The sequence below is a fragment of the Haemaphysalis longicornis genome, unplaced genomic scaffold, assembly GCF_048455015.1.
Source record: "Haemaphysalis longicornis isolate Haplotype H1 unplaced genomic scaffold, Haemaphysalis longicornis Haplotype H1 scaffold_12, whole genome shotgun sequence".
NCBI lineage: Eukaryota > Metazoa > Arthropoda > Arachnida > Ixodida > Ixodidae > Haemaphysalis > Haemaphysalis longicornis.
The window spans coordinates 115,931,053-115,948,956 of NW_027526225.1; positions in this window are offsets into that span (position 1 = coordinate 115,931,053).

The window sequence follows — 17,904 nt, forward strand, 5'->3', positions numbered from 1 at the left end:
CCCGCGAGTCGGGGAGCGCCCGTGGAACGCGGCCGAGCAGCGCAGTAGACTGGGTGTTCTCTGGCGCGTGGATCGTCGTGAGTGTCGAGGCCACGTGCTGCGTCAGATGGAGGTAGCGGCCAATGATGATGATGGTGGGCGCTTGCTGTCGATGACGAAGTGCCGCTACAGACTCAAACTCAAAATGTACTCAAACTCAAAATGGACTCAAACTCAAAATGTACTCAGAACTCAAAATGGACTCAGAATTCACTAGGTCTCAGGCGTACTCAAACTCAATCGGACTCGAACTCAGTCGGGCTCACTCGGCTCAAACTCACTCAAGCTCAAACTCACCAAAGTCAAGCTCACGCGTGAGTTTGAGTCCAAATGAGACTGAGTGAGTGGACTCGTGAGTGAGTTCGCCGACCTCTGATGCGAAGTAATCGGAAGAGTAATCATCGGCCATTTTTATCTGCTTTTCTCAGGCGTGCGACTAGCTTGCCTTTTTCTTCTTCGCTATTATGGCTTGATTGTGCCTATAGATTTCATTTTGTAGCGAAAGCTACAGTACGCTACCTCCGGCGGTCTTCGCGGGGTGACCAGTTTTGACCTTGAGAGCTAGAGGTCAAACCACACCCCCTTCCGCAAGCGCCCGGATTGGAGCAGCGCCCCCTGGCGGGGCGAGGTAGGCGAGGAGGGAACGGAGAAGCGCGCGGGGCCCGTGCCGCCACCTTGCAGAGGAAGGCGAGGACAGCGCCGCCGCAGCGATGAGTGCGCGCGACGAAGGAAGGCGACGTGCGCACAGTGCCGTCTGCGATGGAGTAGGACGAACTTCCAGCCAACGCTTCCAGCTGTGGTCGCTCGTACAGCGGCGACGCTCAAACAACGCCGTGAGGCGAAAAAGAGCACACACGCTACTGTTGTGTACAGCCTCCTTCATTTTTTCTACGGATAAAGCTAAGTGTTCTTGGCCATTCTCGGAGAGTGGGTATGCGTCATTTCATGCAGGCCGCGATCGTCATCATCAGTACTATTAGTGGTGGGGATGATGGTATTAGTAGTAGTGTAGTGGTACATTTATAAGCCGGGGACGAAAGGTCGACCAGGAGAGAGTATTATAGGGGAAAGGACGTAACAGTAGGTCTGCTTAATAGGGCTGATGAATCCGAACTCGCCAGCACTCGCCCCCGGCAGCTGACGCCCGAGCGCGCGCTGCGGCCTGCATATTTGTAAAGACGATAGAAACGCCCTTGCAACCTGACCTGTATTGCGCAACAAGGACAGCAGTGCTTCTCGTAAAATCATGCAGTCGTATTAAAACCGTTAAAAACACTACACGCTGCTTCAGGTTGACCATTTTAATGACGGTGATGATTATTAGTTGTTCAATTATTTTTTGTAGCGTAAGCTACACTGGTCGAGGTTTGAGCGGTTTCGCGTGCACCCTGAAGAGCGGTGCTGCGCAAGCGCGAGGAGCTTTGGATGGGATTGGATTTGGATTGGATTAAATTGGATTGTATTCCGATTCAATCCAATTCGAGTACGGGTTGTAGAGAATTGGGTCTGCACATTCACCGCTCTGCGCATTCCAGAGGAGTGACATCAGAGCACGACCAAGTTGGTCGTGCATCAGAGCCGCGGCAGACGCACTGGCGCCGGAGCGTGCCCAGCTGGCGCCTCCGTTGCGCAGTAGCCAAGTCTTACGCTGCGCCGGAACCGCTTGATAACCCTTTTCGCGTGGCTTCTGGAGAGCCGTGCTGCGCATGCGCGAGGAGCAGTGACTGCATTGGACCGGATTGGACTGGACTGGACTGGACTGGACTGGACTGGACTGGACTGGACTGGACTGGATTGGATTGGATTGGATTGGATTGTTGTACCTTAGCTCAGGCCACGAATATCCTGGCATAGCCGAGCTAAGCCACTGCTAATTTTTTTCGCAGCCTTCGCTCGAGAATTTTTCGCTGCAGGTTAGTACCAACTCACATTCTAATGGTGTGTTGCTTTCTTGGAAACTGTTCCACTAAATTGTTTTTTATTACAAACACCTTCCAGAGTACTTATTTATACAGCTCTCGGAAAAACTGGGCTGTACTGTACGCGCTTTGCTTTTTGTCAGTCGTTCGGGACCAGTCAGTACATCCCTTATTTTTATAAACCAACGTTTGCAGTGAACCATTTTTCGTCGCTTCAGCGCGGATGTCTTACGACAGCGGCGTTAGTCAACAAAAAAATTCAGGCATCTCCACGAAGGGAATCATGATGAGTGGGCGAAGCACGGGGGATCGTTCTTACCGTAAATCACCCGTGGCATTGCCCACTCACGCATGTAAATGAGTGACAACGCGTGTGTACAGTATATACAATTCCAACCCAATCCGATACAATCCAATCGAATTCAATTCCATCCAATCCATTTCAATCCAATCAATCCAGCCAAATCTAGTCCAATCCAGTCCAAATCCAATTCAATTCAATCCAATCCAATGCGCTCCTCGCGCATGCGCAACACTGTGTACACGGATGCCAAAGCACTAACAAAGCGAGGTCCTAAAGTCGGTTGGTTAATGCCAAGGGAATGGCTCATACGCAGTCAGGGGGATTGGCCAGGAAATGGGCGCTAACTGAGAAAGTGCTTCGCACCTAAAAACCTCATCTTCCTAAAGCCACACGTGCACTCAGCGAGATTTTCCAATAATGGTGAAAACTGACATTGGAAGTCGAAGAAGACGCCCGCCAGCGGCTCCCCAGAATTGATTTACTTTTAATTGCCGCAGCTTCTCCCCAATGCGACGCACGCGTCTGGAATCAACTTTTAATAGGCTCCACTTTCCGCTATCTACTTTCACTGTTCTGTCACTAGGCGTCTCCGCCCAAGAGAGAGAGATGAAACTTCCAAGGAGTTTGTCGCAGGGATATTGTGTCGTCCGATCCCTCTTATATTGCGACGACAGGCCAGTTCCCCTGCTGGTCAGCTAAGTGTTCACATTTTTAAAATTTTATTTTAAAATTTAAAATTTAAAATTTAAAATTTAAAATTTAAAATTTAAAATTTAAAATTTAAAATTTAAAATTTAAAATTTAAAATTTAAAATTTAAAATTTAAAATTAAAAAAATTTAATTTTATGTTAAAATTTTTTCTCCGGCATTAAACTGGTTTTCTTCTTTGCGAATACCAGATTTCATCCCCATTTTGTATGCAGAATTTCTTGCTCTACTCCTTGCAATCCCGAAACTTGATTCGGCGACTTCTTCCGCGATGCTACTCACCGACTCCCTGTCCATGTGTATGGCTCTCTCCTCAGAAACTTTACATCCTATTCTTAAAACTTTTTATTCCTGCGTGCCCATTCACGTGCGGGCGATTCGGCTCGTTTGGCTTACCGGCCACTGTGGGTTCAGCCTCAACGAAACCGCTGACATATCAGCTAAAACAGCTATGGCTTTACCGATCGTACAGGTTCTTCCCCCCTTTTTTTGCGTGTTGTTGGCACGTTATCGTCAATACCTGTTGAATCAATGTGCCTCCGACCATGGTCTGAACACCTCTCCTGAACTGGAACATCTCAGGTACCACTGGAAGAGACGTATCTGCCAAATTCGCTTGTGCGAAGTATCGCTGACTTCTTTTCGCTGTGGTGTGCCTCCACTTAATCGGTATCTATGTAGGACAAATCTGACAACCTCCCCCCTGTGTCACTTTTGCCAAGAATTCTTTTTTGCCGCCGTTTTTCTAACCATCGGAGAAGGCTGCTGGAGATTCCACTGCTACGTCTTGGACTGCCTTTAACTGTACCGGTGCTTTTGTCGTTTGGGGGGACTAGGCTGTGCCGATGCCATAGGGACGTGTGCACCGCCTGCCACTCCTTCATTTCGGGGACAGCTCGTCTGCAGTGTTAAACACATTCCGATTAGGCTAACTTTTACCTGCTTTTCCTACTCTTCTCTGTTGTTTTTTTGTGTGCTTTTTTCCTCTCTTTCTCACGAACCTAAACCAAATTCTTCCTTCTGCTCCAATATTTAGCCTCGCATGATTGATTACTATGGAAACCGAACTCTTCTTGGACAATCGCCCTCAGTGGGTATGCGCCATTTTTCGGGCTACCACCAGCACAACGTTTACGGGCATGCTATCAGAAGCTGATTCTTCCTCTTCTACCTTCTTAACATGTCACGAAGAGTATTACCAGACCCGCTCCAAGCAAAGTGCAACAGCTTTCTTTGGATTTGGTCAATTCCTTCTCTCGGATACGTTCCGCTTTCACCAACGATGGGGTCATAACCACTGCCATCCACAATGATGACGTGAGCCATCTCCTTCAAGAGGCCAGCCAGCTGTCGAGCCAGCCGCTCGTCGTTTGGCCCTCCGCTGATCCACACAGATCTGGTTCGGCGCTGCTCACTGCCCTTGCTCGACAAACCGTCATTCTGGGCGTCTGTGCGATGGAGAGTTCGGAGCTCCAAGGCCGTGACCTCCAGCAACGCCGACGGTGGAGATACGAGTCCGTCAATGTGCTTTCCATTGCGGTCATCGTTGCAGCAGCGTTCATGGCCTGGCTCGTCTACAGAGCGACGTTGTCGCAAGCCCAACCTCAGCGGTGGGCCGCACCTTCCAACAAGACCGACGGGCACACGCCGCCTCGGTCACGTTGAGCGGGCGTAGGCAGCTGTGACACGGCGAGCCGTTCAACGCCACAAGTCCGTTTGCAAAGCGGTCGACTCCTAACCCGCGGCAGTGCCATTATGCAAGATCCACTCGGTGGAGTGACATTACGCGTTGTAAACGATCGCGCAAACCACTGCGCCTCTTACTCCTCCTTGTGTACACTTGAAATGAGCACAAAATTTGTTAATTCGCTACCTAATTGTTTTAGTGCAAATAACATTTTTTTTGTGTGTTCGTGTATTGCGTCCTCGCGTTCTGTTTCAGAGCTCTACTCCTAAGTTTTGCGCCGCCTATAGTGCTAGGATGCGATAAGACCCATTAAACAGTTCAGTGATGCAGAACTGTGCGTGCTGAGTAGCATAGATAATGGTTCTGAGGGATTCCTCCGTTAATAGGCGTTTTTTAAAGGTTTGGCTGTTTTCTACTTACTACCGCACAAGACCCTTAATTATAACACATCATATGGATACAATTATAGGGGGCGTGCTCCAGAGGGTGCTTCAACCGCTGACTCTGGAATAAATTAGAGCAGTGCCAAGCAATTTTGCACTCGTGGATAACGTCGCATTGCTAACTGGTTGTGAGGAAGACCTCTGGGAAAGTAACAGTTGTGTGAAGAGTATTCAGTAGCCTGGGTAAATAAGTTGGAGTGATTACTCGGGAACCATCCAAAAGTACTCTAACCCTAGCATTTATAAACAGTCTTTAGCAGTCAGCACTAGAATATTTATTTTAATTTAATTTAAAGTAAAATGATGGCCATCACACTGACAAAATACAACTTTGTTCGATTTGAAAGAACTCACCCTGATGCTTCACTAAACTTCATTCTAACCAAATAAAACGCTTTTTATCGACAAAAAGGAAGAATAGTGACAAACTCTGAAGTTTCGCGCTACTCTGAGGCAACATGGACTGGAGTGACGTGTTATGGATCGGCACAAAGAACACTATTATCCGCTGCCGGGTAGCATTCAAGTCATACGACCAAACGAACTAGATGCCCCTCTACAATCACCCAGTCATTGTTTCGACTTCACGGTGGCTTGTAACAAGATTCTGCGACGAAACGAAATACTAGATGAAGCAAAATGCTAAAACTTTCGCGATTGAGAAAAGTACCTGGCGGTTCTGAAGTTGGATTACGTGCTTTGAAGGCGAAAGCTTGGCCATACTTTCTAAGAACTGCTGTGCTGCTAAATGGTATTTCCGCCTCGTTCTTCGCTGTCGTTTTTAGGTGTGGAACACTTTAGGGGCTCGCCGGGTCGTCTAGCTCACTTGCTGGACCCAAGTAGAGCCACACAGCGTTCCGTCGTAGCGGCTGTCGTCGCGGCGTAACCCAGTTGCGTCGAAAGCCAAGCGGTTTATGTAGTCATAGGCGGGAAACTCGTGAACCGCTGGTGCTTGTCATACATCAATCTCCACGCCGTTGTTTAGCGCCAACAAAACTTCAGGTATATTTGAGGTAAAATATACGTAATCAACCGGCTGCGCCCGCGTTAATTTAGTTAGGAATGCTTGTTGGGTTGGTTTTTACGATAGTAAGCGAAAAAAAGTGGCAGTGCAATGCCTGCACGTGCGGGAGGAAAAGCAAGCACAACAATGAACAGAACTCCCGCTGGCGCAGTTTCAGGCAGGGGGCGCGCGAGCGCTGCGAAGGCGGGAAATTTGAATGGCATTGAGCGGTAGCAGTGAGCGAATAACGGCGCTGCAGCCCATTATGGCGAATCAGTGCTCTGCACTTGCGACAGCTTTCACATTGAGTGGAACGGCTTTAATTTTTAGTTCTTGTCTTTTAGCGTGAATTATTCTGGCCAGCTTCTTGTCTCGTATTGACGTGAGGATACGTTCAGGAGTCACGCTGCATGCGCTGTACTACAGCTTTCACGATCCAAATTCATAGTTTTGTGAATTTTGTGAAGCGGTCTCAATAACCCCTCAAGGATACCGAATACGCCATCGACTTGCACTTGCCAATGTTAATTTTCATTTACCAAGTATCACATCAATTAGAGAGCGGATATTTTAAATGAAAAACGGCGATGTTAGCCTAACATGCTGGCTTGCTACGCCAGTTGACAGATATCTTATTAAGATCATAAGGAAGAGCAGAAATATCAGAAGTGGCGCAAATTTCTCGGTAGAGTAAATAATCGTCGGCGAAGAGTCTTATATGTGAAGTGATAGAGTCAGGAAGGTCGTTAATATATACCATAAAAAGTAGAGGGGTAAGTACCAAGCCTTGCGGGACACTGGATTTGACTGAGCAAGGACCCGAATCATGGCCGTTAGTTGTTACGTAGTGGGCACGATTATACAAGAAGTGTTCGGTCCATTAAAGACAATGGTTTCAATATTAAGTTGTTTAGTTTCAGAAGTACTGAATGGTAAATAACAATGTAAGCTATGCTTTAGCAAAGTCATTGAAAATGCAATCAATAGGTGATGAATGATCCATAACAGAAAACAAGTCATTAGTAAATGCTAGCAGTTAAGTTTATCTATGTGTCTATGCAAATGTATGTCTATGAGTAGTGTCTATGCAAATCGTGTTGGTATTGGGTAAAAAAAAAGTTGCTTTTCAAGACGTTCATCAGATTTGCAAAAATATAGTTCAAGAATTTTGCATGGCATCAAGGTTAAAGAAATTAGCCTTTAGTTGCGAGGGCAATGAGTGTCACCGGCCCTGTGGGCTGTAAACTTCTCCAACCCTCCAGTCGATGGGCACCGAGGCACTGCGTAAAGATATAGGACAAGATTACAAGAAATATACGACAATGTTATTAAAGAAGAGTACACTTGCGTGCTTTAAGAAAAACTAATTAATATAGTTAATACCATCTACGCCATCTAGGACGAAACTTTAGCTTTACCTATAATATTTGTGATGCCCCTTCCCCTAAGTCGATGAAAATAAAATACCCCCCGCCCCCTCCCCCCATCCTCCACCTTTCCTCAAAGCTTTGGGAAAGAGCCTTGGGCAGCCCCGTCTTCGATCAATTGCTCTTGATTGGAAGAACTGTCGACGCGACCCGTGCTCAACGCATCCTGGAATGAGGACGCCTCTCTGAAGGTTTCCTCGCTTTCAGTAAAGTTTATTCTCTCTCTTTTCGCGAGTGACGGAAACTACGGGAATCCAAAGGGACAGTAGATGTATTAGTGTAAGATAATGAGAAAGTGTTATATAGATGTACGCAGCAGTCGTCACGTGGTATCAAGAAATCTGCATCACTGTTTAAAACTTTAGACGAATATCGCTTCTAGTGCTTTTCTTGAAGACACGCCAAAATTTAGTTAGATTGGTTGATAACAGTGAGGGAAGGATGTTATATAAAAACAGGATGTTTCGCTGTGAGGAGAGCACGTTTGTATTCTGTAGAGGCTGAGAAATAAATGTCCATCTTTCTGGCGAGTTGGAATTTCTCCATTCACGAAATATGTCTTTTCTTCTCAAGCGTACCTTGCAAGGAAATATTAAACCAAGGTAATCTCCTAGATGTCACTCGAACCTGGGGGATACGTTTGTCTGTAAGTGTCTTAACTTTTGTTTTGAAGAGCGTCCAATTTTCACCAAAAGAGCGCTCCCAAAAGGCAGCAGAAAGTTCAACTGAAAAAGAAACTAGTTTCATCATTGATGGCCTCAGAATTCGCTTTCTTGTAGTTTCGAATTAGTTTGTACTGCCTAGGATTGCGGGGTAAGCGAGATGAATTGTGAAATGAACAGCAGAGTGGGCGCTTAGACCAGGCACACGCGGCGGTGGCTCAGTGACTAAAGCGTCCTGCTGCTGAGCACGAAGTCGCGGGTTCGATTCTCGGCCGCAGCGGCCTCTTTTCTGATGGAGGCGAAAAGCAAAAACGACCGTGTGTACGAGATTTCGGCGCACGTTAAAGATCCCCAGGTGGTCAAAATTAATCCGAAGCCCTCCACTACGGCGCACCTCATCGCCTGCGTTGCGTCAGCGCGTTAAACCCTACAATCAATCAATCAATCAATCAATCAATCAATCAATCAATCAATCAATCAATCAATCAATCAATCAATCAATAACTTAGGCCACGTAGAACAGTTCGGGATGAAACAGTTTTAGTTAAGTCGTGTTGTTAACACAGGTCAAGAATGTTGGAGCTAGTTACACGAGTGGATTTCTTCAACGAGTTGAGAGAAGTTTAAAGTTGAGCACATATCAAGAAACGATAGGCATTCGGCTCACACACTTGTGACGGTGGAGCCAGAATCTTGCCCCGAAATTCCAGGAAAATTGAAAGCACCCGCCAGAAACACTGCGGCTTTTAGAAACCCAACAGTGACGTTGTTTAAGCAGTCGTCTAAATCGTCACAAAAGAGCCACCAGCATTAGGCTATGTTCAGACTACTGACGCAAAAGTCATATCGTGTATCTATGGACGTAAAAAAACGGCGTGTCAAGCATTTCGGTTGGCTGAGACGCGAAAAGACGTCATTCTGTAAAGTTATTGCGGCAGTTTCGGCAACAGTCTGAACAGGGCCTTAGGTGGCCGATAGCAAACCCAAAATATTATATCGCCATGGTTAATACGTGTTCGAGTGCAAAGAAACGTCAGAGGTGATGAAATGGCAATGATGTATGATTCTACCTGTCTGGATCATAGAGGTTCATACCAATATATACTAGAGGGAAATCTCGCGCCGTCGCGGGCCGCTGTGGGCGGCGCCATTGCCGCTTGCGACGTTCCCCGCCTACTTGGCTTAGCAAGCCATATGGCTTCTTTTTTGTAACGAAGCCAAAATCAACAAAAAAGGGTAACATTTTTTCTTGTTCATCGTGCATGAAGCTTCTACATAATCACTGACAAATTAATCTTTTTGGAACTTCAATTTTATAACAACAAAGCAATTTTGATGAACCTTCTACAGTAATATTGTCGGTTTTCTGGAGCCAGGTCCTACTTTTCAGCCTGTTCATGAGCCATGCCAAGGACGAGTGGAACGTGCCTGCCCGGTACACGACAGAACGCTCGCTGAAGCGCGGGCTCCCCTAGACAGTGGCGCCAGATTTCCCCTAGTGATGGAGGCGAAAAGCGAAAACGCCCGTGTGTACGAGATTTCGGCGCACGTTAAAGATCCCCAGGTGGTCAAAATTAATCCGGAGCCCTCCACTACGGCGCACCTCATCGCCTGCGTTGCGTCGGTGCGTTAAACCCTACAATCAATCAATCAATCAGATTTCCCCTAGTGTATAATAGTATAAAACTCTATGCTCTGGGTACGTCTACCAACACGCCACTCCCCAATGCGTGTTCCACGGCCACATCGAAAAAGTCAGTACTCGTTCTTGCAGGAAAATAGCCCAGAGTTGTTAACTTTTGCCGATAACCAATTTTCCGTTTGAACAATGATGTCCGCGTTGCACTTGTCGAATATAGCTGATAATTTACCCCGTTTATTTATGATGCTCCTGATACTTGGGAAGATAGTTGGGTTCATCGAAACAATAAAAGTGTTCCAAGCTTTATGGTAACAAAATCAATAAATCAGCAGTCCTACCAGCGCATTTCACTTCCACCGACTCTTCTGAAAACAAGCAAAAGGCGGACACAACCAGGCAAGAACGAAAGACCAGACGCAAGCCATGTTCGTACAGCTTTCTCCGTTCGGCACGTAAACCGCTTTTTTTTCCGGTGATCGTAATCTCGTTGGCGGTCGAAAATAAAACGTCGGACATGCGTGGGCGGGGCGCGTTTCCGCCCTAATTTTGGGTCACGCGCGATTACTTCCGCCGGTGGTCTGACGTCAGGAGTGACGCGCAACGAACAACATTAAGGAATAAGCGAACGTGCGTCACAGGCATAAAACTCGTCGGTGAATTCCGGAACGTGTTTACGCATCACGTACAGTCTTTGTCAAAGTTTTTCAGACCCCGGCCAAGGTTTCTAGGGCACACAGAATTGAAACCAAAAGCTTAACGTTGAACTGTGACCAAATTATTAGCAAAGAGCTGTCTCTCTTCTCTCTCTATGACAGTAAGCAAAAAAAGTGTTTTCTGCAGCTTTTTGGAATAAAATATTTCAGCGCCGCTTGAAAGGCAAGCTTGTATTGGTAAATTTTTGTGGACTGTGCAGTTTTAACATGGCCTAGAAAATTTTGGCAAAGACTGTACTTTAAGCAACGCTGTATGAGCGACCGTTAGCCACGATCTATGATGAAGTGCCTTTTTTATATATTGTAGCGATGTTCTGTGGCTCATTAAGAAAACCTGCTTTGTCCAGATATCTGTGACACCACCAATTTTATGGCAATTGCACCCACCGCGGTGGCTTAATTAGTGGCTATGGCGTTGTGCTGCTGAACAAAAGGACGCGGGTTCGATTCCCAGCCGCGGCGGCCGCTTTCCTGATGGAGGCGGAAAGCTAAAACGCCCGGGTGTTCAAGATCTCCAGGTGGACGAAATTAATCCGAAGCCCTCCATACGGCGCGCCTCATCGTGTGTGTAGCGTCGGCGCGTAAAACCGCGCAATCAACCAACCAATTTTGCGGCAGACTTCAAAAAACAATCGAGCTATTAAAGAAAGCATACGAAGCAATGGCGACTCCCCGCGCACTCTTCGGTGATTCGTAAATGACGTCACATAATCTTGTTTGTGCAATTGGCGGCAGTATATATATATAGGCAAGAGCGAACCGGCGAAAAACATGATTGGGCAATCTGGCCTGTTGTCCCTCGGGATTATATCACTTGGATGCTAACATGAAGTTAACATACTGATAACAGGAGGCTTCGGAAGCGTTTTGAGGGTGGCGGAGAGTGGCGAGGGGGGCTAAAAGGGACCCTGCAACACTTTCGATGAACTCTTTCACTCTTTCCTTCGCGTCTGGAAGCGCTGCGAGTGCTACAGTTATCGCCAACACGGAGCGGCGCTGCGTGATTTGCTCGTCGCACCACATACGCCTTCCCGGTCCGCTTTGTTTTTGTGGCTTTATTTTTGAAGTTACTATCGAAAAGCGTTCATTGCTGCGACGGAAGAAAAACCGGCCAACAGCCGCTACATGGCCTTAGTGACGTAATTCAGGCTGTCGAAGAACGTCAAGACCGGGAAAAAGAAAAATCTTTTGAGCGACTTTACAAGCCATCTGTTAGGCACAGAGCAGTAATTTTTGGCTGAGGTACTTTGCGACCCCCTGTATATAAGTACTGGGTGTGTTGGCTGACTACGTTCTGCAAGCATTTAAGATTTCAAAAAAGTTTTAAAAAATGTTGCAGGGTCCTTTCAAGACAGTCTATGACGACTTGTTGATGACGATAATTTTGTGGTTCTAGAAACGAGGGTGCGTTATAGTCGGCGTCTGCACCCGTAGATCGCGCTTGCTATTGTACAAAATTTGTTTGCTGACTCACCCTGAAATGGATACTCTTTTCACAGAGGTCAGCCCTATCCTATAAAACTGAATCCTAAATCAAACGCCCTTTATTTAAAGTAAGAACGTTTTGCAATAAACCCTTAATACCTTTACATAATGTAATAATTAAGGTAATTCTTTAGTTGGTTAGGGAACAGCTATTGTACCCTCTGCCTGGATCTCGAAATGCACTTGCAAATCCCTTCAAGCGTGGTACATTTGACATGCGAAAAAAATGTGATAGTAAGGAGATCATTTACTCCTTACCGGAACAGCAAAGCTCTAATGATAGTAATGTGTGATCAACAAGGTATACAATAAACATGACTAAAATTTGCGATTAAGTGGCAATTAACCTTGGCACATGGGTCGTGCAGTCTGGGAAAATGACCTAGTCGTACTGATCCTCGTGCTTCGGGCCACTCCAGACAGTTTTTCTTTAATTTTGAAGCCACCATTTGTCTAACTGCGCCTAGGCCATCAGGGCTGAGCCCCCAACTTTTGAAAGCAGCGGGGGCACCGAGCCCCCTCGGATGCCCCCTCACCCACTTCCGGAGCCCCTGCTGACAACTGGGGCGCTTTGATTTACAATATCGGGCTCACCGTGGACTCACCGAGAAGCAGTCCGGCATTCAATTTGTCCATGTATCCCTAAGGCTTCGGGGTATCCCCGCACCAGGGTGTAAGAATATTCTTACACCGTGCCCCGGACTGCCCGCGGACTACCCTCGGCGAGTCCGAGACTGCAAATCGAATAGCCCCACTATGTTTTAGTGCTAGCCCATTTTACGTTACTCCTGGCCATGTTACGTCACTCTAACGAAGAAATTTGGAAGTTATTTACACATTTCTCGCGTTACTTGATTCAAAAATCATCTTTAGTGGCTCAAATGGAACTAAGTTACCAGAGGATTGTTCCCCCAAGCTGAACGAAGTTCTATTTTGTCTTCTGGCCACTTGAAAGACCTTTCAGTGCATAGATTCAAGTGCATACGCCCAGCAGAAACTCCCGCGCGCAGCGAATGGTCAGGCCCCCGCGGAAAGACGTAACGACCTCATATAACTTCAGGGGCGAAGCACCTTAGTACCTCGCTTTGTCCTGGGCTTGGCGTCCGTGTACACAGTGTTGCGCATGCTCGAGGAGCATTGAATTGGATTGGATATGACTGGATTTGGATTGGATTGGATAGGAATGGATTGGATTGAATCGGATTGAATTGTATCGGATTGTATTGGATTGGAATGGTATATACTGTACACACGCGCTGTCACTGACTTACATGCGCGGGTGCGCAATGCCACGGGTGATATACGGTAAGAATGATCCCCAGTGCTTCTCCCACTCGTCATGATTCACTTCGTGGAGATGCGTGAATTTTTTTCGCCAATACGTGCGCGTACTGAGCCGACGGTTTGTCGCAACACCTCAATGCCCAGCCAGAAGAATGCCGTCAAACGGCGATCGGCGTCGTCTGTTCGACTGAAATGGAGAGGTTCCAAACGTGCGACTGGTTAGCGCCAAAAACGCCAGCGGCGCACTGCAAAGCCAATCGATTGTTGCTACCGAATAACGACGTCATAATTGTATATGCGGCCTTGACAGCAGGAAGGAACCGGCAGCGCGTCCGCGCTCGAGGCGACCGTATACCTGCCGCCTGACAAGTTCCTTCGATCGTGGCTTAAGAGAAGGCTGGAAGATCCGCGCTCTCTCTCTTGGATTCCCGATACGCTTCACGTATACGTTTATCGAATGTCCGAGTCGTCGTTCTGGCGTTTGCCCGTTCAACTTAATGCTTTTCTCGCGCTCACTCTGCAAGCCAGACACGGGTCGATTTTGCGTTGAGAAGCGTTTTTCTTTTCGTGGCTGGAGAAAGGCGTTCGGAACTTAAGTGCCTTGACGGCCATAATTAAGTTCGTGCGTCATTCCTTTTTTTAAAGGAACTGTTCTAGTATCATTGGGTGGTGTTTCTGTGCGTACATTATTTGGATACACGACAGCAATGCAAGCTATTTGAAAAGTAAAGTTACCAGGACTAAATCGCTATCAACAACGCCTTCGGCATTGGGGCTCTTCGATTTACAGTCTCTGACTCACCGCGGACTCCCCGAGAAGCAGTCCGGCATTCGATTTTCCCATGTATCCCTATGGCTTCGGGGGATCCTCGGACTACCCGCGGGCTACCCGCGGTGAGTCCGAGACGGTAAATCGAAGAGCCCCATTATTAGTACTAATAACTTCTATCACATCGTTATGCTATTTACCCTGCGTTTTCACAGCCAGCACAATTTGCTTTGTGTGCGTTGCCCTTGTAGGCGGAAGATGAGATGGTGCGGCAGGGCCTGCATTTATGTACTGTTGCGTTGTGGCGACAACATGGGCCCCAGAATCAGGGAGCGCCCGTTGAGTGCGACCACGCAGCGCGGAGGCCATGATGTTCTGAGCGGAGTCATCATCTCCAATAATGATGATGATAGGGCGTGGCCGTTGGCGATGATGATGCCGCCACAGGGCTCCCCCCCTAGCGCGCAGTGCGTGATGGGATAGTGGGGTAATTAAATGCGCGCGAAAAATGAATGAAAAGGCGGCAGAAGGAGCTATGCACATAAAGTGAAAAATAGGTGGCACACAGCCGGACGAGGTGGAGAACTATGTACATATGTGCGTCCGTGGTCACAAAATGTTCGGTGGGCAGTCCAAGGTCAAACCATAGGAGTCGAAAGAGGGACAGTCCAGGTCGGCGTTGGGGGAGCGTCCGGGGGAGCTAGTAGCTTCGGGAGGCCTACACTGGGAGTTTCGTTGCGGTCGCAGGCGGAAACGAGCTGAATGCCGTGCAGGAGCAATTGAGTATGGTGGCCAGCGAGGTAGGGCGCCCGCGAAACACGGCACACTCATCCGGGCGCGTAACTTGCATAGGCGGCGGCGGCGCGGCCGGTCCAAAGTCAGGGATGGCAAAGCTAGCGGGGTCGTTGAAAGCACATCATACCTCAGCCTGTGACAAGCGTCGCCAGAGTGCTGGGTGCGGCGTGCTGTCAACAGTCGAGGCGCTTTTCTTGGGTGAGCGATCCTTGTACTTAGCAAAGCGCGTAATACACGTTGATGGGCACGTGCTGTGAAGTTGACCTGTCGCCTTGGCCTTGTGATGGGGCGAGCCGTGATCAGCCCCCGCAATGCTCGCGACAGCCCGGGGGTTCGCTGATAATGGCGAGCACAGGTTAGCGTAACGCGTGGCGCTTGTTTTCCAGGCTGAACGCTCATCTGCGCTACCGCAGGATGGGGAATGGTGGGTATCACAATGAGCGTCTCCCCGGCGGCATTCTGCAATCCCTGTGGTGTGCTACACTTGTCCTCTAACCTGAGAAGTGGCGAGAGGAAATGATGGGATATCGTGGGACGACTTCAGTGAAGTGGTCACTGCAGCTGCCTCGCAGGCAGGGGAAATGCGTGGGACAACAGCGTCTTTGACAGGCACCTCTAGACGTGTGTCCTAGCATGGTGTTCTGGGTGCCAAGGTCTCGCCCATGCCCAAAGAAGACGTTTGCCTCATCGTTGGCATCGTCATCGCCAACGACCGCGCCCTATCATCATCATCATTGGAGATGATGGCGCAGCTCAGAATATCATGGCCTCCGCGCTGCTCGGCCGCACTCCACGGGCGCTCTCCGGTTCTCGGGCCCATGTTGTCGCCACAACGCAACTGTAAATAAATGTAGGCCCCACCGCACCGTCTCATCGGCCGCCTACACTTTCAAGAAATCTTGGCTGCTTGTATTCAATGTTTTATTTTCTCATTACTGAGTTGTATTCCTCATTCTTGCATTTTGCACTCCTTTTTTTCCCCCGTGTGCAACTCGTAATGGCGTTCACTGTGCGTTATCTTCTTTTGCACTTTGCTCACTTTTACCGTCCCATTTGTTACTCCGTTTCCTGTTTCATTTGAAATTTGTTGATTTATTTGATTCATTTCTCTACCTCTCCCGCGACGCGTACTTTATAACCTCCCCTTAGTCAATTCTCTGCAATCGTTCCTGTAACTTTAACAAGGTAAAAATTTGGGCTGGTTAATACATATTCAAGAATAGCATGAACATCGCAGATGACGGGACAAGGAAGAACAGGACGAAGCGCTGTCCTGTTTTTCTTCCTTGTCCCGTCATTTGCGCTGTTTTTGCTTTTCTTGGGTCCTGTAAGGTGTTTAATAAATAAATGAATGAATAAATAAATAAATAAATAAATAGAGGCATTCCTTCCCTTCATCATATACGCGTGTTTGTTGCACGACCAAAAACCCGATGAGTGGAAAGAGCTTAAAGCTGGCCTGCAATGTTCGACAACGGCTCCTCCGCGTCGGGGTCGGATCGAGTTACGTTTCTGGAGGAAGACATGTTCTTGTAATCGCTAGGCCCTGACAACTATCTTGTTGAACTATTGGCACCGCGCTGAGGCTCCGCCCTCCAGAAATTGCAGGACCCCTACACCACGTGGTATGGGAGTGCCAGCGGTTTCGGACCCCTTAACCCTACCCCTGACCTTAGCTCTGAATAGTGGGTGGAGCTGCTGACCCGCTGCGGCATTTTAGACCAGCGACGACTGGAGGAGAGGGCACGGATGGCAAGATTTAGGATAGGGCACGGAGAGGGCAAGATTTATGACATTCCGGACTAAGGGCAGACGCCTCCAGCGGGCGGGTGCCTTAAGACCAGGTCTGACCTCGGAACAATAAAGTTTATTCACCGCCATCAACGGGCAGCTGCTCTAGTTCAAGCTTCATCCCCTCCTGGGATTCAGACTACGGTCCAACCGCATCGCTTTTCATGCGATGACCAAAGTCTAGCTCGGATTGGAACACGTTTAATTAAAGTCATATTTCACAAACCTCAAGAGCGATAATTAGTGCATCTGGATCACGGTGCAATAAATGCTTCGTGGAAGGCAGCCTGAACCAGCCTTACACATGTATTCAAAACACAGGCTTCAAAAAGTCACGGGCCTATGCGCCACTTGCGCCACTTCCTCCACACAACATGGCGTTCACACAGCGAGGGATCAATGTAAAGAAAACGAGATGAAGTAGCCAGTTATCAATTTCACACTTCAAAAATATATTTGCTGCATAAAAGTATAAAACGACTGTAGTTGAACGACTATAGCTTCGAGATCTGCGTCGTTGTCTGGACATGTTATTTAACTACTGTTGGCGCCACCACTAGATCCGCACCTCACTTCTTGTAGAATACAAAACAGACCAGCACATGCCGACAATACAAAAGGTAAAAAAGTCGGTAGCGTCTTGTCAAATAAACACGCGGGTCCAACCAGGTTCTGCCGCACATCAGCCCGTGAAGAGTGACGTTACTTTTAAAACGAGAACTTTCTAAGTGGCACCCATGGCGTTCTGTAAAAAGGCTAATGCATACCCTCAGAATCTATTTGCTCGATCTAAAAGCTCTGATTAGATCCCTGGACACACAGCGCATGCGTGAAACCGGGCTTCCATTGAGTGAAAGCGGTTACTTGAAAACCTTAAAAGCACGAGGTCGCGGTTCGATTTCCGGCCGCGGCGGCCGCTTTTCTGATGGAGGCGAAAAGCAAAAACGCCCGTGTGTACGAGATTTCTGCGCACGTTGAAGATTCCCGGGTGGTCAAAATTAATCCGGAGCCCTCCATTACGACGCATTTCATCGCGTGCGTTGCATCGGCGAGTTAAACCCTACAATCAATCACAGTGACGATAAGACGCTGTGCAATAAAGCCACCGGCAAGTAGACAAAAAATACTTTGCTGGAAGCATAAGCGCGATTTCTTTTTAATCTGCGGAATGAAATAGTCGACACACGGGGATCAAAGAAGATGCTGTTAGTTTAGCATTCCAAAGTTTTCGT